This window comes from Mauremys mutica, chromosome 2, assembly GCF_020497125.1.
Source record: "Mauremys mutica isolate MM-2020 ecotype Southern chromosome 2, ASM2049712v1, whole genome shotgun sequence".
NCBI lineage: Eukaryota > Metazoa > Chordata > Testudines > Geoemydidae > Mauremys > Mauremys mutica.
The window spans coordinates 299,357,293-299,357,565 of NC_059073.1; positions in this window are offsets into that span (position 1 = coordinate 299,357,293).

Genomic DNA, 273 nt, shown 5'->3' on the forward strand with positions numbered 1-273 from the left:
CACTTGTGGCGCCTCCTCCCAGCCCAGAGCAGGAGTACAGTGACAGCACCAGCTCCGTATTCTCCTGCGGGTCCAGCAGCTCCTCCGTGGGGTCTGGGAGCCCTGTGTTTCAAGGCTCCCTCTTTGGAGGTGAGGGGAGACCCAGGGGAAAGGGAGGAGGACTGGGGCGTTGGGGACTAGTAACACCCTGTGCCCATCCGACCATCCCCCAGCCGGGGCCCAATCCACCCACCCGGTATCTGAGCCCTTCCCAGCCAGGAAGGAAACTCCCCC